At 47.3% G+C, this 20,976-nt stretch overlaps 1 protein-coding gene across 1 annotated transcript in view; it reads right to left on the reverse strand.

Annotated features, from left to right (window-relative positions):
- GLI3 (GLI family zinc finger 3) overlaps nucleotides 1–20,976 on the reverse strand; it is a 267,060-nt gene that overhangs the window by 117,795 nt on the left and 128,289 nt on the right. The gene's annotated exons all lie outside the window — the stretch shown is intronic.

Here is a 20,976-nt window from a genome sequence, read left to right on the forward strand (position 1 = left end):
GCAGGCGGACTCTCAACCACTGCGCCACCAGGGAAGCCCCACACACACTTTTTAAATTTTTAAATGCATGCTCCCCCTCCATCTTGTTCTAGGTCAGGCCTCCGGAATCCCAACACAGGGGCAGCAAATGTATAGGCTGGCCAGAGAAATGCTACCTGGCCTGACAGAGGGGGGTTTGGCGCACACCGAAGGTCCTTCCCTGCAGCCCCAGCATTCCCCTGGGACCCACACCAGCCTCCCCTCCCGCTCTCAGCCATCACTGTTTTGGGGTTCCTGTGTATGCACGTACTTAAAATAGTTCTCTACCTCCATTTACTCGCCCTGATTACCGCTGACAAATCTGAAAATAAACTTTTTTTTTCTAAATAGTAATTCACTGCAAGAACTGAAAATAGTTTTACCAGATTTTACCATGAGAAGCACCAGTGATACTAAAGTTTTTCCCAAGTTTCAAGAAGCAGTAAAGAAGTGCAAAATCAGGAGGTGAGCCTCCACGGCTCAGGGCCCGATAAGACAGCAAACATACAGGAACTCGGAACTCGTGCTGCAAATGCTACCCTCCACACGTGGTCGTCCTGGAAGCCGGCATCACGCCGCTGCTGCTCAGGAAACACTCCCAGGAATTGATGTGTCAGAAGGGCTTTGAGCTTCTTCTAAAAGTCTGAAGATTTTGCCTAGTGTAGTAGGCGGCAAAGGCAATTCCAAATGACGCCCTGCAAACAGGCTCTGAGCGATGGATGGAAAAAGTGACACAGAACCTCCACGCGGGGCAGGGGAGTGGGTGTATCAAACATAGATAAGGGTGTGACTGCACCTCCCACTGTGAACTTCCTTAAGTCCTGGGGGTGACCATTATACATGTGTTTGTTGAATTCAAGTGGTTTTCATTTTCCTCCCTATACATTTCTCTTTTTTCCAAATTTTCTTCAACAAGCATCTTTTAGAATGTAAACAAAAGAACTTTAAAAAAAATAATAGTTCTTTCTCTTCTTCGCCTGTTAGTGGTCACTGCTGATTCGAACAAGGTTGCTTCCAGCAGACTTCAAATTTAACACGTGTCATGGGGCTCTTGGAACCTGGAGGAATAAACCTACTAGAACTGGGTGTAAATGAATCATTCATACCATCTGACACACCTGCTAAGGTTGTTCCCACACATCATTTTATATGGCGGTTTTTTTTTTTTTTTTTTTTGCGGTACGCGGGCCTCTCACTGTTGTGGAGCACAGGCTCCAGACGTACAGGCTCAGCGGCCATGGCTCACGGGCCCAGCCACTCCGCGGCATGTGGGATCTTCCCGGACCGGGGCACGAACCCGTGGTCCCCTGCATCGGCAGGCGGACTCTCAACCACTGCGCCACCGGGGAAGCCCTATATGGCGTTTTGAGGGACTTTGTGACAACCATGTCAGAGTTGGGAGATATTTTCACTTCTTTACTTCCTGGCTCTTGGCTGTGTGCTGTGTGATTAAATTCTCTGCAACAGATAAGTGGGTGTTAACTGTATCTGCTCTTCTCTATGTGGGTGCAGCTGTGAATTAAGAAGAAGCAAAAATCCAGATTTTTCATACACACAAGGGCTCAAAATGTGTGAATTGATTCAACATTCAATATATGCCTCATATATCCAGGAAATAACAGTCATTATTTTTATATGAGTATTTATAATAACACTGCAAAGATTATATGCATAGGGGGTGAAAACCAGGCACATAATCCAATAAAACCAAAAGCATGTACCCAAGCAGTATAAATCTTTACCCCAAGGAAAACTACAAGACTATTACAGATATTTAAAGGCATTGCCATCCTTTTATTTTTAAGAAATTAACAGATTTAAATTCACCGTCTCTCTCACCCTCTCTCTTTCTTTCAGAATGAGAGAGAAAATGACCAAGCATTAAAAAAATATTTAAGAGAAAAGGGTTAGGGTTAGGGTGAGGGTTAGGAATTACTGGGGCATTTAGTAGTCCTTTCTCACTGTTGAGTGTGTTTTGTGAGTTTAAAAGTTAATTCTGAATGATATTATGTGATGCATCTTGCAGCACTGTTTACTCGAAGTGTTTATTTATGTCCCAAGGGAATTTATGAATTCCATATTCTGGAATCAGGTTAAATAGAGAGCCAAAAAATATGGATATGATCCGATTTCATCAAAGACATCTGATTTTAGTTTAAGCATTTTTATTTCTATTTGTTTCCTTCTCGATTTAGTTGAAAATAACTAAAATTACTATTGGTCTCCTGGACCAATAAAGTCTGTGCAAGCAATTATACCTCATGTCAGTTATCGATGGAAATCACACCTCTTAAGCCGCTTTCTGGTAAACGCAATGGAACAGCCCTCTTCCAATTCAAGACACGCTTGACCACAGCTTAACAGTAAAAACGAAGAATAAAAAGCAGGACAAGCATGTCCTTTAACATATGTGGCATCACATGACATTAATCCCAACACACCTCTCAAAAGAAGAAAATGCTTGCCACTCCTCAAACATGGAGTGCTTCCCTTGCATCTCAGCTGGTCGTTTCTATGTGGAAGATCGCAGTATATTCCATCACGAGCCCAAGAAGCTGTCCAAGAAAACCCACAGGACGAGAACAGGCCCGTGTCGCCAGCAGCCGCCATAATTACCCACCTCCCGGTTTATTATTTACACATGAGCGGCACAGCTGCAGAGCATCGTAACTCAGGGGTATGTGTAATAAGTCACCGCACCGCAGCCATCTCCTGCTCTGGCCCTTGACAAAACACCACATGATGACTTTTCCAAAGTCGGGCAAAAACTGCTGAAGCAGAAGGAAGTGCCACTAAACCCGGCTCCCTCCTATTTATCATACAATTTCCTGACTGATGGCTCCACAAACCAGCTGCTAAGTGCTGTGTACTCTGCTGTCAGCAAACTAACGGGCTAAATGGAAGACAGGGAGAATAATGTGCAGAACTGGGGGAATCAATTTTACTGAAGGAATTAAAACTCTACCAGGTGGGGGAAGTCTGGGGAGCAGTGTGGGAAGCAGTCAACTGTCCATGCTTTGGGCTGCAAAGATGATTTATTACAGACTCGCAAGAGGTTTGACTATTGGACCAAATTCCTCTTAGACTAAGCGGAGATTTGCCGAGTGCCTATTATCCTAGGCACGAGTGGAAGAGTCTTTAAACCCCATAAATATGTAACTGCCTTGACACGTGTTTAAACTGAAATGCATAGTAACAATATTTGTGCTGGGTATAGTTGTCAGTATTCGATTTCACACTAGCTGTCGTCAGGCTGTGCGGTGAGCCTCTCATTAGGAATGAGAGGCATTGATTTTTAGGTCTCCCAACAGCCTGGGTTGATCATAAAACCTGTAGCCAGGAAAAGACACTTGGAGGTTTATCTTCAGTTGCGGCATCCTTCTCCCAAGAAATAGTTTTAATATCCTCAGGCTATGAGATCTCTCCGATGCCATTCTGGGAACCTGTCTTTTAAGGTTTGAAATTTACATACAAAAGTTGTAGATTAAAAAAGAGAGATCAAAGGCCGCTCCCTTTGTGCCCTGAAGGAGTTAATTCACCTAATGATATTTGAGTGGCCTGAAAGTGCCCAGGAAACAGGACAGGAAGACCCACAAGAGTAAACTGCCCAGGGCATAAATTCTCCTGGCTTATTTAAATCCTGAAGACGTCTGTTCACTGACTTTGGAATTTACTCTAGACCTGCACTAGAGATGATTTTTCTTGTCACTAGGGTCAGCCCTGCCTGTAGGAATGTCCAGTCCCCTCCAATTCACTCAATCGCCTGCCATCAGTAGAAATGTTAAAACCCAATGTGGGCAACATCCACTATGCCAAAACCAAAGGAATCATCTGGCATCTGTCAAAGGAGAGGTCTCAAGAGGGGGAAAGAGGGGCCCTCACCACTCTGATGAGATGGTGGAGTGACACCCAAGTGTCATCTCTGCCTCTTCCCCCCGCTGAGTGTCTCCAATCATTACCTTGACACCTGCAAGACCTTTTCCAGGGCTCAGTGGCCTAAGGAACACATCACCATGTGGACGGACTCCCCACCCGGACTGACTCCCCATTCAGACATCCTCGTGTTCCTGCCTGTGGACAGGATTATACCGTGGATGGGAATATGCCTGTGGATAACACAGCGCCAGCAAGGGGCTCGTCTGCCCCTCTGAGGACAGCCCCGGGATGCCTGACCGGGAATGTCTAAAGTATGTGGCCCTGCTGGTCTGCTATGAGCAGAATCTAAGGCGTGGAACCCCAAAGGGAGCAGCTGTGGGCTTGCTGGACATCCAGGTGGCGTCATCCCATGAAGCAAGCGCTTCGTGGAGCATCAGGAATCTTCTTTCCAGTCCTACATGCATGTTGTGTGCAGCCGGAAGCATCTCCAGAGTCGTTAGTGTAGAGCATCTTGTTTATAAGACCCTCTGTAATGCGGTGCAAGTTTTAAGAAAATGCAGTTATAGTATACTCAAGACATCTGATAGATGCCTTGCATTAAAGAAGATCTATTATTTTGTCTCTTTATACCACGGCAGGAAGTTTAACTTGTGGAGCATACGGTATGGGGGGCAAACTCCTGCACTGGGCAGTTTTTAAATTTCTTTTTTTTAAATTAATCTATTTACTTTATTTATTTTTGGCCGTGTTCGGTCTTTGTTGCCGCGCACGGGTTTTCTCTAGTTGCAGCGAGCGGGGGCTACTCTTTGTTGCGATGCGCGGGCTTCTCATTGCGGTGGCTTCTCTTGTTGCGGAGCACGGGCTCTAGGCGCACGGGCTTCAGTAGTTGTGGCACATGGGCTCAGTAGTTGTGGCGCATGGGCTCAGTAGTTGTGTCTCGCAGGCTCCAGAGCGCAGGCTCAGTAGTTGTGGCGCGTGGGCTCAGTAGTTGTGTCTCGCAGGCTCCAGAACGCAGGCTCAGTAGTTGTGGTGCATGGGCTTAGTTGCTCCGCAGCATGTGGGATCTTCCCGGACCAGGGCTCAAACCCGTTTCCCCTGCATTGGCAGGAGGATTCTTAACCACTGCGCCACCAGGGAAGCCCCTGGGCAGTTTTTATAAATAAAGTTTTATTGGAATACAGGTGCCATTTCGTTTGCATACTGCATATGGCTGCCTTCAAACTGCAAACTGCAGAGACACAGTTGGAGAGCTGCGACAGAGAAACACGTAGCCCACAAAACCTAATATATCTCTTTTGGCCCTACAGAAAACGGTTTGACAAACCCTGTCCTTAGCATACCCCAAGAAAGTAATTCTCAGAAATGTTTACAACTCAGAAAAACCACACACCATTTTTTTTTATGGATACGTAGTTTCTGAGTGATAACACTGTATGTGTGAAATACCAATATGCCTATTTGTGTGACTTAAAAAATCTTTACAGTAGAAGTGTCCAATTTGACAATTATTCAGAAAAAGGATACTTACCCTGTGATTTTATTTATCATAAATAAATTCTAAGATAAAAATGATAATGGATGAGATTGACTGTAAATCTAGCAAATGATGGCAATAAACACTTAACATTTGCAAATTTAAGTTTCCTTATAAGTTAAGTAAAACACACAAAGTTACGTGGAAAGCTGATTAACAAAACTATGTTATGTATAAAACCCAAGCAATTTCTACTTCTGGCAACCACCCAACATTCCTGACTCCTCTTTTTTTTTTGGCCTCCCCAAACGGCATGTGGGATCTTAGTTCCCTGACCAGGGCTCGAACCCATGCCCCCTGCAGTGGAAGCGCAGAGTCCTAACCACTGGACCGCCAGGGAAGTCCTTTTCAGATAGCAATCTATTATTTCTTCTGTGCCAAGCATGCAGATATATTAAATTAATCTAATATTTTAAATAGATCTAAGTGCTACCCAGCACTACACTCTGGTCATATCACAATCCATCCGGGCCATGATCCTTTTACAAACATAATTATGTGTTTCCACAAGAAAATGATAAATAGCCCTTTGCAAGTAAATTAACAAGAAATCTGCCTTTACCACCTCAAAGGTATCCTGGGTAGTGAACAAACAGTTGAGCTCGCCCCTTCCTGGTCCCTTTTAATTTCTTTCATCCACTAGTCTTTGCAAGTTTCTCAACTAAAAATCACATCCATTGGATTCCCAATGGCAGAAATAGACCACATCTGCCTTCTGACCAACCAATAATACCCTTCCATCCACAGCCTGTGGAATGTGCCTTGCCTATGATCCCATATATATGCAGCCATCATATTTTGTTGTTTCCAGCTTTCCTGCCAAGATCAGAGAAAAAAATAAACAGAGGGAAAAGCAGCAAAGAGAAATAAGAGAAGGTTTACAGCCATTATACTGAAACTGCAAAACTGTCCAAGGGAAGTCACATGAAAACATATAAGGAGTCACTATATTTAAAAGTGACAAATCCATTTACTTGAACTATGCTAATGGTGTATTTTCTTATGAAAGCATGGAAATTAAAAGATGGAAATTCTTACCAGTGACAAATTCTTATGTGAATGACCATTTTTTTGTATAGCACAATTTAAAAGCCAAATTCATAGCTTCAAAAATACACATTTGGGATTCTTTTTTTTTTTTTTTTTTTTACAGTACGCAGGCCTCGCACTGTTGTGGCGTCTCCCGTTGCAGAGCACAGGCTCCGGACGCGCAGGCCCAGCGGCCGTGGCTCACGGGCCCAGCCGCTCCGCGGCATGTGGGATCTTCCCGGACCGGGATACGAACCCATGTCCCCTGCATCGGCAGGCAGACTCTCAACCACTGCGCCACCAGGGAAGCCCAACACATTTGGGATTCTTAACGCTGATGAAGTGAAGGCAGAGAATGGCTGAAGGCTCTAACTACAGAAGCCTTAGAGACACAATGAATTCAGAGGTTGCCTGGTTTAGCTAGTAAACCAACAATTAACAATGATGATGAGATCTAGAAGCTGTGTCCTGCCTAAAATAACTCAAAAAAGAGCTTCCAAATGTTTTTTTTTTCAATGTTGCAAAATTCACAGAAGCAGGTAGCAAAATGTAAAAGCAAAGGAATACAATGCTTTACATTTCATAAAACGCATGTCCGTTTCTTCATGGAATCCTCTTGACCACCCTAAAATCATCATCTCCAAGGCTTTATTATTATCCCCCTAAGTCTTGTTTCTCTTTATTTCCTATTATCACACGATCCTGAGGGCTACGAAGGGAATATTCCATTATCTGCTCAGAAAAGCTAAATGAGGTACCCACAGTCACAGAAACCAGAGCCCTGTGACGCAATTTGGTGCTTTTTCTATTCCACCCCCAGAGGTGGCACTCCCAGCACAGCCCCAGACACCGTGGTGGAGCCCCACCTCGATGCTCAAACCCTGCTCTGAACCAGGAATCAGGAAGAGCTCTCAGGCACGCAAACCCCGGGCTCCTGCATGGTAACTGCCTGGGCTGAGGCTCAGAGCCTCAGAGAGCTCACCTTTACCTTTCTCCCCAGAGATCCACAGCAGGGAACAACGCCGCTAAGTCAAAGAGAAACCACCCAACCAAGGCCACCCTGAGAAATATTTTGAAGGCACTGGAAAACCAGCCGTGACCTTCAGGGTGTGTTGGTCAGAGTCTGCGTAGCCATTAAATAATGAATGAGGTCCACATTCATTCCGCTCAAAATCAGGCGAGAGGCTGTCGAGGAGCAGATTATAGACTCTTCCTCCACCACCCACCCCATTTTAGTTCCTGTCCATCAACAGCTAAAGGTCTTCGAAGGTTTGCCCCATTAATAGAAATTAATAATACTAAAACAATCGTGAGTATAAGGACAATTAGTGAATACTTTAATATATGTCAGGTGCTGTGCTAAATAAGCCTTTTACACTCATGAGCTCATCTATACAAACTCCATTTACCCACATCTCCTCTCTCCCTGATGCTAAGCCCGCTGAAGGCCCTGTGTTCCTACTCAGAGGCTCTGCCCCACACTGAAGCCCACGCTGTACGCACAGCTGTGGCGGATAAACACACACACAGGAGGGGCACTCACTGTGTTCCTGGACCATGCCAGGCCACCTGCGGATGAGGCCCTTCCGTGGCACTGCTGTCAGACCAGAACCATCTGCGTTCCCTCCCAGGCTGTCTGGGGCTCGAGGGCAGAAGAGGCTCACTGTACCGCACACCCAGTAGGAACTCAATTAATGTTTCTTATCAGAAAGGCGAAGGAGGAAGGAAAGACAAGAAAGGAAACTGAGGCCAAATAATAGGCGCAGTGAACCGGGCCTGTCTGGCACTGCAGGACCCTTCCATCTACCTAACAGGCCAAACCAGGGCATCCCAAAGGCCCCACCATCTTTCCAAATCCTCCCCATGCAGCTTCCAGGTGCCCGCCACGCCATGCTCAGAGCCAACTCCAGGCAGATGCCTGCATACCCTGAGCTAAATCATAGCTCTGAAGTTCACCTTCTATCCCTGCAAGGCTGCCCGCTTCCCGCCAGGCTGGAGTCACCTCATGTGGACGTGTGGTGTCCTCACCCCATCCCACCCTGCCATCCCCCTAAGATGGAGCAGACAATGGTGGGCACTCTGCAACAACCGCCCCACGATGGGTCTTTTCCAAGACGCTGAATGTCCTTTCCCACCAAGGAAACGTGGACGCTCCAGTGAATTCGGGAGACCTGGGCAGGCTGCTAACACCCGTATGGAAAGAGCTCTTTGACACAAAAGGTTAGAGGTCAAAAGTTTCAAAGCTCATGACAGAAATGACAGGGGCCCCTTCGCCCCCTCTCCCCCTTTTATTGTCAATAACATCAAAGGCCCTGGTCTGTTCTTAATGCTATTATTGTTACGCCTTTGGAATCCACTGAAATTCCAGCACGTTGATTGCACACTGGGAGGCCTGAAAGGCTCCACTTTCCTGCCCCTTAAACCCTGAATTCTCACTGCCGCTAAAGCACCATGAAGCAGGAACACACAAAGCTTTTAAGCAAAGAGTTTATTTAAGTGCTTCTTTCCCCAGGATTGTAAAATAATAAGGCACTCGACGTGAAGTGATTCCCTTGTACGGATGAGCAAGGAAATGGGAGAAAAGGGAGAGAATTTCCCATTTCTAAGGGGGAAAGAACGCAAGTACCGAAACATTCCCGATTTTTCTTAGATGTCTCTTTGCCCTGCAATCTTACATTAGCCACTAGGCATACATGGTACACACGCCCTCAAAGATGTCGGCTATGTGAGCATGTATCAGATGGTATCATATGAGGGAAATAAGTTTCTGCTAAGTTTCTGCTTAAAGATGGTGCTCTGAGTGCCAGCTGTGGTATTTGCACCTCTGGCATCCCCATGGTTAATGATTAGATAGCCAAATTTGGAAGCTCTCAATAGCTGAGGCTTCCTCTGGCCCATGAATAAAGGCTGAGTTTATAGAATTATTACGCTGAGAGGGGGGTGGGATGAACTGGGAGACTGGGACTGACATATATGCACTACTAAGTATAAAACAGATAACTAATGAGAACCTACTGTAGAGCACAGGGAACTCTACCCGATGCTCTGCGGTGACCTAAATGGGAAGGAAGTCCAAAAAAGAGGGGATATACGTATACGTGTAGCTGATTCGCTTTGCCTTACAGCAGAAACTAACACAACATTGTAAAGCAGCTGTACTCCAATAACAATTAATTAAAAAAAAGAATTATTACACCGATAGCATGGACCAAGAAAGGAGAAAATTCAAAGGAAAAATAAAATCAAAACCTATTTCAAGTTCATCCCAATACCACACCTGAACTCTCTGCCCACCTTCATTGGAACGTGAGGCCCATTTGACTGTCAGCCCTTCAACGGCCACTGTCATGTGACCTACCTGACCACCTCCCTCCTTCCCTGTCCACGCACAGCCCCCGAGCTGCACTTGGGACCCATTCCTCCACCCTGATGCTGCCCTGTGCACGCTCCTGGGTGTGTGGACAGAAAGCCCAGAGCTGCATGCACGGGGGTCCACAACTACCACCGACCTCCACTCCCCAGGGTTCACACCTGAGACTTCCTTTCTTGCTGGCTACCCTTCCCTTCTTCCCTCCCTCACTGGACTTATCTTGATTTTTTAGCCCCATTCCTTTCGGGATGCCGGATGAGTTTCAGAATTTCTCTGACCCACTGTCCCTGAGAGCATCTGCTGGCATGGCAATGCCCTTGGACAGTGAAGCTACACTGCAGACAAGAGGCACTGGCCTCCCCGGGTTTCTGGTACAACCCCAGCCCTGTTCACAGAAGACAGAGGCCATTCCTGTCGCTCTTCCTCTTATGTTTCCTACAGTCCGGACGAGCTAAACTGCTCAAAAACCTCCAAGAGGAATCCCCATCGTCAGCATTCTACTTCAGGACAGGGAGCAATGGAGATCTGGGGGGTGTCAACAAACCTTCTAGTGTGTTCAGGTGGGCACTCCTTCCTGGAGAGGTCAGTGGTCTCGAGACTGCTTTCACTGAGCAGGGCTTTGTCTGGGTCATCTGCCGCCTGTGTTTCCCTAAGGCCCAAGCTCTCCTGCCCTCCTCCCCTATTGCCACCAGGACAGCCTATGCCCCTTCTGCTTCCATGCTACCCCCTACCTCTGCTGTGATGCTTGACAGTTACACTGCCTCAGAGGGTGACCTAACTGGCAGTTCTCCCCAAGGCCCTCTATCAGGACTCGACAGCTTCTTACCTTGTCTCAAAAGACCCAGGCTCTATATGTTTTCAATGTGATCTCCATGTGGGTCCTCTCCTTCCTGTTCCCAAAGTGACCCTGGTTTCCAACCAACTACACGGGACCCAGTCTTTACAAACTATACTTGGTAAGCATCTAAACTTCAGTGATGTCCATCTGTGCCTATGGGCCCCTGAGGACAGACAACATGGTCTACTTCTGGAGTCCATACCTACTTCTGGTACCCCAGTCCACCTACAGTCCCAGGGACTATAGCCCCGATACATGGGTGTGTACCTTCCCCGGTACTAGTGGGCACATCCTTACAGAGAGGACCCCATCCTGCACCTTCTCAATGAGCTTCCACTTGTCAGGGAGTGGAGCCCAGACACATTTCTAAGGAGCAAGGATGCTTCTCACACTTTGCTGTTTGCAAGTATTAACAAAGACTCAAAGAGTGATAATATGAGAACCCCAACAATGTATGTACAACAGAGCATGGGTTTAATAACTAATACCACTCAATAGACAAAACTGATGATGCCCTACTGGTCATCTCGGAGCCAATATATATTTGCACATTTATCACCCTCACAGTACGAAACCTTAGAAAACCCATCCTTCAGTTTCACCTTCTCAGAAATCAGGAGAAAGCCAAACACGCAGCGCACTGAACAATGCAGCTGCAGCCCTTATAAGGCATGTCTGTTCTCCATCAGCACGTGCAGCTGAAAAGGTTCCCATTTTAAACCATGTTTTATAGAATTACCTAGAAACAAATGACTATCATCATAATATAGATTTTTTTTCACTCATAAAATAAGCCAAGAAGATTCAGCCCTATTTACTCCACAGAATTGTCCAAGAGGCCAAGTGACAAAGGTGAAGGTTGTTCATAAAATCTAAAGTCCTCACATTTAGGGGGTTATTGTTATTTCTAAGTCCTTCGTCTTCAATCCAGACACCCAAATGGACGTTGATAGTCAACATCTTTTACATGAGCATCTTCAGCTTTGGACCTGATCTGACTGCTTCACCCACATTGCTCCCTTGCACTCAAGCCTTCACTGATCATGAGACATGTGAAGGTTCTTCATCCCTTGTCTTTAAGTAATTTCTGTGGCAAATACTCAACTCTGTCCCCCGGATTCCAGATCAGCCATACACTGTTGTCAGCTCAACCATTAGGGGAGGGAAAAAAAATGACAGCCACAGAGACATTCAAATAATAAATAGCTATCATTTTTTGAGCATTCACTCTGCGCGCAAGGTTACCCTAAACGCTGTTCAGATATTTTTTATTTACATTACAAGACAACCCAGTGAAGTAGGTATAACTACCCCTACTTCACAATGAGCAAACAGTCATCAGAGAAGACAGGAAGTGAAAGGCACTATGAAAAAAAACAAGACAACGTGCCCAACATGGAGTCGCTTATGCTAAGCTCCACATCACCAAACCCACCAAGCTGAGACCGAATTATAGTTCTGGCCTCCCCCAGAAATGGAATCTTAACCTAGTCAATCAGAAATCACCTGGTCGGCACTGGTGACGTAATCCCGTCCCCTCAAGGAAAATGACTTCTGTCGCAACCATTCCACTTTCTGCTAGTGTAACTCCCTGTCCCCGCTCCCTTCTGCCTATAAAAGTCTCTTACTTTGTACCACTCCTCAGACCCCCCTCCTCTCCGCTAGGTGGGATGCTGCCTATTCATAAATCGATGAAAAACGCCACTAAGATCTTTAAAATTTACTCAGTTGAATATTGCTTTTTGAACAGCCCTCAGGTAGGAACTGACAAAGCTGCACCTCAGGTCCAGCCTAACTGCCAAGCCTTCTCCAGAGCCAGCTTCCTGGACATGCAGCCCAGGCCCCCATTCAGAAAGCCCCAAGCTTGGCTTAATGCTCTGCTGTCACCCTCTTGAAATTCTTTGTAATTTCTGAGCAAGGACCGGAATCTTCTTTTGACACTGGGTCCCACCAGTGACGTAGCCTGCCCTGCATACAGCTACACTTCCCCTCCTGGGTACTCCCGCCACTTCACGCTTCCCCATAACAAAAGCCACAAGTAGCTAAAGGGCATCACTCACAGACACCTTCACCCCAGGTCCTGAGGCAGGAGAAGGGTGGGCCTTCCTTCTGGGGGCCCCGTCTCAGCCGTACATCCTCTGGGGTCCATCATCCCCGCATCATCTCAGACACTTCTCCCAGATATCGGGGACCCAGCTCACATGTGGCAGGTCCCCAGCTAGCTTGGCCAGGTGGACCCAGGCTGGATCCCCTATGACACTCTCTCTCTAGCCTTCCCCATGGCTAGCAAAATCACCCCGCCATCCCCCAGCCACCCTGAGGGGCTAATTGGCTTGTTTTCATTGAGACTGAACCAAGCAGACGTCCCTCTACACATAAATAAATCACAATTACTAACTGCTAGACTGGAGCGGCTCTCTCCTCCTCTGTGGCCTTGGCAGAGAAATTCCCAGTCCCGCCGGGGTAAGCAGAAAAGCCCCAGACTGGCCGGGCAATACCCGCTGGCTGGGCTCCGTTTATTACTTAAACAGTAACTTAACGACTCTTCCCGGAGGTGAACGAGGCCAAACTGTTTTCCTTCACTTCACAAAGCAGAGATGCATGGCTTATTTGAATGTCTCCAACGTTTACTTTAGTCCCCCAGTTAAATACCTTCCTCCAAGCAGAGTCAAACAAACAGTTCACTTCATTAGAAAGGCAAACAATTTAGCAAGAGAATACCAGCACTTGAGGGGGACCCGCACCGGGCCCAGAAACCCTCTGCCCTGGGCTGCAGCCCTGGAGGGAGGGCAACACGCGTGCAGCTCACTTCAAAAGCCTTTTCACAAATACTTCACACATTCACTGGTAATTAACAGATAACCCCGAAGAGATTATCGGCCCAGAGGCTGAGGGCCCTTAGAGGATTATCCAACTGGGCCTCTCTCTGGCGAAGGCAGAGCCTGGAGGGCACACCCTTTTTCTCTAGGAGTACGAGCGGATCGTCTTCTAGGAAAATGCCCAAGCGAGCAGCTACCTATCCCCAGTTTGAAATAACGAACCCACATCCCACGGAAATAATATTCATCTGAGACACAGCTGCAAAGTTGGGCCTGGGCAAACACCAGGGCCAGGGCAGCCAGGGATGGCACTTGAGAGAAAGTGCAGGAAAGGACCAGGACAAGAGAGCAAAGACCATGCTAGGCGTGTTCTCAGGATTCCAGCTCAGAAGCAGGAGTCAACACTCTCCCAACAAAAACTTGGGGTAAACTGGGGGACAGGTCACGTGCCGGTTAAACTGGTGCTTCTCCAGTAGCTGTGAGAGCCCAGAATGGGGAAGGTCGGCGGCCCACTGAAGCATGCAGCACCTGTGGACAGCAGGCTGGTCGTGACTGCTCCAGCCAGGCCCTGCAGGCCTGAGCTGGGAACACCTTGCCAGATGGGATTGACCCACACCTGTCCCCAGCTTCCTCCAGGCCACTGTATCTCAGGCCTTCGTGTCACACCCACCCATCCAGGGCACAGGAAACCATCTGGGGCTCATATTAGAGAGTTAGGGATTGACATATACACACTGCTATATTTAAGATGGATAACGAACAAGGACCTACTGTGTAACACAGGAAACTCTGCTCGATATTATGTAACACCCTAAATGGGAAAAGAATTTGAAAAAGAATAGATATATGTATGTGTATAACTGAATCTCTTTGCTGTACACCTGAAACTAACACAACACTGTTAATCAACTATACTCCAACATAAAATAAAAAGTTTAAATAAAAAACAGAAGGGATCCACTTTCTTTTTTCTCTAAGAACACACATACCTGCCACCACTGCCCCACACATACACACATATCACAATAGGAGACGGTAACATCAAACAACAATGGTCCTGGCCAGGCACACATCCCTATTATACTTGAATTTGTGGTTTCACCCATGTCCTGCTTGTGCCGAAAAGGGTCAGAGTAAGCAATTCCAGTACTTATGGCTTTTAAGAAGTTGGTAAACCTCAAATGCCAACTGCAATAAATCATACAAGTCTCTATTAAAACTATAAATCACTCATGAAATTTAATACTGTCATGAAGAGTAATTAAGTGCTAATGTAATAAATCTACAAAAGAAACACACACACACACGACAATGCGGAATCTAAAGAGCAGAAGAATGCTTATGTCTTAGAGCTTTAAGACAAATCTTTGTGCCCCCAAAAGGAAGTCTCCCTGTTTCCCTATCCACATCCAGTGGTCCTCGAGGGGGTAAAAAAAATCATTAAAGGGGGCTTCCCTGGTGGCGCAGCGGTTGGGAGTCCACCTGCCGATGCAGGGGACACAATTAAAGGGCCACATGACCAAATAAACTCAGGACTGAGAGCCTATGCCATAACGCCCTTCTTCAAAGCGGAAAAACAACACTGAAAATCTGCCATAGTTCTGTGCTATCCTATGAAGGAAAAGAGAAAGGAACGAAGGAAAAGTAATGTCAGGGACAAGGAACAATGACTCTGTCCAAGAAGCATCTTGGGTTGAAGGAAAGTTATAGGAAAGAGTCACAGTCGTTCCTGTAATGTTACCACCTCATTCGTGCTGTCCTTCAAATAACTACTTCCTTGAGAAATCATCTGTTCTCAGCTCTTCAACTACTCTGAATCTTTCCATTTGTGCTAGGATAGTTAGAACCCGGAATTCTTTCCTGGGCTGCTTCAGTCATACTGTTATCAGAAGGGGGACCCCTTCCAGGGCCCAAGAGTGGGCTCTTGTCTAACATTCGAAAATGAATTGTCTGAGTTGACACACGTACTGACAAAGCAAAAGACTTTATTGGGAAGGGACCCCCCCGGGCAGAGAGCATCAGGGTAAGGGAACCCAGGAGGACCGCTCTGCCATGTGGCTCGCAGCCTCGGGTTTTACGGTGATGGGGTTAGTTTTCCAGGTCGTCTCTGGCCAATCATCTTGCTTGGCCCATATCTGGTCTGACTCAGGGTCCTTCCTGGTGGCACGCGCATATCTCAGCCAAGAGGGATTCCTGCGTGAGGGATTCTGGGAGGTTGGCAGGGTTTATTATGGGCTGTGACCTCCTCCATACATGAATAAGTAAAGATGGATTCACATACAAACCTAACCAGCACTGCTGGGTCCCAGGCACCATGGGGGCCCTGGAAACAGGGGGAGCCTAATAATAGGCCATTCTGCCCAAGAGAAGCTTGGGGATCCACCGGTCACAAAGCCAGGAACAAGGACACCAGCTCAAAGAGTCCCGGTGGAAAGATGGCACTCAGGTGAGCAGTGAGTATGGGGGGGCCGGTGGGGAGGGAAGAAGGTCAGAGAAACCTCCTCTCCTTGAGGAAAAGCCTTGCGCAGAAAGATGAGTAAGACCAAGCTGAGAGAACCCACGGAGAGAGGGTGTGAAGCAGCAGGGTGTGTCTGGTGACCCTAAAGACCCAGAACCGCTTTAGAGCACTGGTCCTCAAACGGCAGTGTGCCTCTCATCACCCGGAGGCCTCCTTAAAAGGCAAATTGGCTGGGCCCACCCTCAAGAGCCTCTGATTCGGGAGGCCTGGGGAGGGGAGGAGAGTGACAATTTGCCTTTCTAACAAGTTCCCAGGTGATGCTGAAGCTGCCGGTCTGGGGGACCGCACTCTGAGAACCACGGTTCTAAGAGCCGCGTGGAAGAAAACAAGGCCAGGCCACGGAGCGTCTTGCATGCTGTGCCAGTGAGTCGCGAGGGCTGACACAGGAGACTGAAATGATCAGACGTGCATTCTGCAAATATTACTTTGGTGCAAAGGTGGAGAACGGGTTGGAGTGGATGAAATTAGGTGGGGAAGTAAGAGATACAAAAGTCCCGGCACTGAGGCCGGGCGGTGGGACTGCAAATGAATGGTTGGAGACTCCAGTGAAGAAGGATGAATGGATATGGGTAAGAACAGAAAAAAAGAAGGCTGGGCTGACTTCTAGGGTCCCTGTTGACAGTGGTGGGGACCGAGAGAAAAGGTAGGCAGAGGCCTGGGAAGAACCAGCGGGCAGGAACGGGTTCAGGCTGGGACGGGTGGGGTTTGGGGGTGTGGAGAGAGGTGGATCCAGGTCTGGAATCCCAGAGCCAAGTCTGCCCTGGAGTAGGAGATGCCATCGCAGGGGCAGTGGATGCCAACGGAGTGAGTGAAATCGGACAGGGGGAGGGTACCGGACGAGATCAGAGGACGTCCGGAGGGAGGCCAACGGTTCAAGGATGAGCAGAGGAAGAGGATGAAGCTAAGCTGGGATCAGAGCCCCCGGGGAGCCAGCAGTGAGGGGATGTGAAGGGGTACCTCCCGAGAGCAGAGGACCCGCACTGCGACGGAGAATGCAGTCGTGGGAGCTGGGGACGTGGAGACCGTGACACGCCCCAGAAGTGTGACTGCAGAGGGAGAAGAGAGGGCTGGAGACGGGGCAGCAGCTAGAGAAAACCGAGGGTCAGGGAGGAGTTTGGTGTGGGCGTTTTTTACAATTGAGAGGCATCTGAGCACGCTGTAAGCAGAGGGGAATGACAGCAGTCACAGCCTGGGCTGGAAGACACAAGTCAGAGGACAGCACTGATGCGTCAGCTTTCCTAGAACCCAGGACAGGAAGCAGGTTAGCCCCCATTCAAGGAAGGGAGAGAATGGGAAGGGGCTTCAAAGACACTTTATTTATTTTCGCTGCACCCGAGGCATGTGGGATCTTAGTTCCCTGACCAGGGATCAAACCCTTGCCCCCTGCATTGGAAGTGCCGAGTCTTAACCACTGGACCGCCAGTGCCACTTTAAAAAGCGTCAAGTAAAAAACCCCGATCTGTTCCACCCCAGGCTCACGTGAGAAACGTCAGACCCAGTGGCAATGCAGAGTCAGAGATGGCTCTTTCATTTATTTATTTATTTGTTAACTTTATTGGAGTATACAGTTGACTTAGAATGTTGTGTTGGTTTCCAGTGTACAGCAAAGTGATTCCGTTGTACACATACATATATTTATTCTTTTTCAGATTCTTTACCCATATAGGTTATTACAGAGTAGTGACACAGAGGGCTCTTTTAAAAGTGTGGTCAGAGTTTAACAAAAAAAGATGGGGTACAGCCTATTCCTTCTAGGGATTTTTGCTAGGAGGATGCATTCCGAATGGTCAGACCCCTTGCCTCCTTCTTACCGCCAAGCAGAATTGCTGTGATCAGCCAGGAGCTTGTGCCCCAGGGTCCCCCCAGATCCCTCACTGCACCTCCTTTGCCCCCTGAAAGGCTCATGATGGGGCCACATCCCTTTCTTTCTAAAGAGAAGCAAGGAAGAGATTCCAGCAGCCAGGTCAGAGCAGCAGAGAGCAAACAGGATGAGATGGAGAAATCTACAAGGGAAATCAACCGAGGAACCTGATTCCAACCAGGAGGAAGAGCCAAGTTCCAGGAGCTCCTATGCAGTAGTCTGTCTCAAAAGAGGGTCGCCTAACAGTTGCATGTGAGTCCAGAGTCCTTGGGTTCAAGACTGTACCTGGGGAGAGAGGCAGAGGCAGGTAGGGCCTGGGGGTTGGCTGCAGTGGCCAGGCCAAGCAGGTTTTAGGAGGTGACAGCAGCTGCGACTGCTCTGAGGCCAGCAGAAGGGACGTTTAATAAAAGCTGTGGTCAATTTCAGCCCCTTCAGGGCCCTAAATTCGGTCTCTTTATTTACAGCCCTACACATGCTGTGGGGACTCAGAGGGGCCAGGAAAAGGCTCGTGAAGAGAGGCAGAGGTAGAAAGAGTTAACAGGCAACAGCTTTTCCAGACTCAAACATTTCAAAAACCAGTGAATTCACTGGTACTCCCTGCTGCTTTTATTGCTTTCGCTCAACAGCTGGAGAAAATGTTTGATCAAAATATTTGTACTATTGTGTTTAAGGGAAATGACATATGACAGCTCATTATCCCAAACTCAGAATCCCCACAGCATCTGTCAGAGCCACCCTATTAGAGACAGTCACTCCCCCTGGAGGATGGAGAGGCATGAGGGGAAGATGCGAGACTTAGAACAGCAGGCATCAGACCCCAGACGGTCCCAGCCCCACAGGCCCTCAGCCAGGCTCCGATTAGACAGGAGAGGATGCTGGAGGGGGAGCGGGGGGAGGCCCAGGCTATGTCCCTCCCCTGGGCATCAGCAGCCCTCCTAGCCCTCCACAGCCAGAAGCACGAAGCCCACCCCACCCGCGGCTTCCACGACCAAGGAAATGGCCAGGATCTCCCCTCCTAGACGTTACTGGGTTAGACCGTTTGGCAAGCTCCATGCACTGATCTAAATTTTAACCAATATCTCTCCCAAGCCTTCTACCTCCAGGCAGGTTTGAAAGAGAAAAAGATTCCTTCTTAAAAATTATCATGCCATTTTCTCCATCCTGAAGCGAGTACTGACATGACTGCATGGAACTTGTCTTTATGACTCTCGGTTCCTTTCCATGGCATCTTTGAGGAAAGCATCTCAGTTCTGTTCCTGCCTTGTCCTTCCAGGATACCCCAGTGACACCCTATAGAACAGATGCATGGGATGCTCTATACTCGACAGGAAGGAAAATCATCTTTATTCACCTTATTCAATTCCCATGACAGTCCCAGGAAGCACAGGATATTATCTTCTCAGGTAAGGAGGTTCCTCCTCAGAGAGACTAAGCACAAGACCCCCCGCCTCACAGCTGACAAGCAGAGGAGCTAGGATCCAAACCCAAAGCTTCAGGGCTCTAAGGCATATCTGTTTTCCACTGTATCCTGTTGCTGCTACCCACAGAGAAAGGAAGAAGTACGCTGAGTGCCCACCGGAAAGCTGGAGGGAATGCAGGCTTCACTTCCACACACATTTAACCAACCCGAATTCAAAGACAAAAAAAGGTCACTCCACGGACAGATGAACGGATAAAGAAGACGTGGTACATATATACAATGGAATATTACTCGGCCATGAAAAAGAATGAAATGCCATTGTGGCAACATGGAGGGATCATGGATGGATGATCACACTGGGTGAAGTAAGTAGACAAAGACAAATATCGTATGATATCACTTACATGCGGAATTTTAAAAAATGATACAAATGAACTTATTTATAAAACAGAAATAGACTCACTGACATAGAAAATAAACTTATGGTTACCAAAGGGGAAAGAGGGGGGAGGGACAAATTGGGAATTTGAGATTAATTCTATATATAGAATATACACTACTATATATAAAATAAACAACAAGAGCCTACTTATAGACAGGAAATTATATTCAATATCTTGTAATAGCCTATAATGGAAAAGAATCTGAAAAAGAATGTGCATATATATTATATATATATTATGTATATACACATGTATGAATAAAACTGAATCACTTTGTTGTACACCTGAACCACTGTACATCAATTATACTTCAATAAAAAAAGAAAGAATATAAAAAGTTCACCCCTGCCCCCCGCCATCTCTCTGTCTCTAGAATGTACTAAAGAGAGACCCATAATAATGGCAACAGAAGCCCTAAGTGTCAGCCCCATTTCAACCACTTACTGATTCAGGACCTTTGGAGCCCTCCCTCTGGAGGTTTCTGAGTCCCCATTTCCTCCCCTATGGAATTTGGGAGGCGATCCATTCTTTGCTGCTTCCTGGTGTACTGACCAGTGGAACCTACAGCAAGGAGCTCTGAGGACATCTCCAGGGATAAGTTACACAGATGATCCCATTTCTTTGAACGTCCACTTCCTCAGGTCTCAAACCTGCTGTATCCAACCACAGGTCATTTCCGGAATCCAAAGCAAACTGAGATACTGCATGTAAAAGTGCCTGTGACCTGGAAAGTGCTGTGTCAATTTAGGGTCTCTACCATTTTTCATTAGCATCATGCCTTGTTTTTCATAGTGCTTTTGACTGAAAAAATTTAAAATGTCCCTGATTCCCTAATGAATCCGATTGCTGAGCTACCCCAAGAGAACCCAAAATCAACACTGTGCTTCAGACAAGGCCAGTACAGGGTCCTCTTTATCCTGCCTGGCTCCAGAGAGGACGTGTGGCAAAGGTCACACGCCATTTCCTACTCAGTCCCCTCACGTATTGTGGGGCTGGAACACCTAAGGCTGGTTGAACAGAAGTGGTGGCTTCTGGGGACTTCCCTGGCGGTCCAGTGGTTAGGACTCCAAGCGTCTGCTACCAGGGGCCCGGGTTCAATCCCTGGACAGGGAACTAAGATCGTGCAAGCTATGCAGTGTGGGCCTCCTCAACACCAGAAAAAAGTAATGACACTTCAATAAAGCAGAGCTTGTATTAAAAAAAAAAAAAGAAGGGGTGACATCCATGTGTGGTCCTGGGACTCTAACAGC

This window comes from Neophocaena asiaeorientalis, unplaced genomic scaffold, assembly GCF_003031525.2.
Source record: "Neophocaena asiaeorientalis asiaeorientalis breed wild unplaced genomic scaffold, Neophocaena_asiaeorientalis_V1.1 scaffold56, whole genome shotgun sequence".
Classification (NCBI taxonomy): domain Eukaryota; kingdom Metazoa; phylum Chordata; class Mammalia; order Artiodactyla; family Phocoenidae; genus Neophocaena; species Neophocaena asiaeorientalis.